The sequence below is a fragment of the Pongo abelii genome, chromosome 1, assembly GCF_028885655.2.
Source record: "Pongo abelii isolate AG06213 chromosome 1, NHGRI_mPonAbe1-v2.0_pri, whole genome shotgun sequence".
In the NCBI taxonomy this organism is placed as follows: Eukaryota; Metazoa; Chordata; class Mammalia; order Primates; family Hominidae; genus Pongo; species Pongo abelii.
Window position 1 is genome coordinate 46,691,793 of NC_071985.2, and position 205 is coordinate 46,691,997.

Below are 205 nucleotides of genomic sequence, written 5' to 3' on the forward strand. Positions count from 1 at the left end.
AAACTTCAGATTATTTCTACAATTTTGCTAATACAGTATCCTGAGTACAACAAGATGTAACCAGGCATGTGAGACAAGATAGCAGGCCCACAGTGGCTGGAGACATTGGCGCCATCAGACTAAAATAACTGCTTACCATGTTCAAGGAGAGACACTAGTTTGGGAATTTCAGCAGCCTACATGGACATGTTTTTTAAAAAAGTGA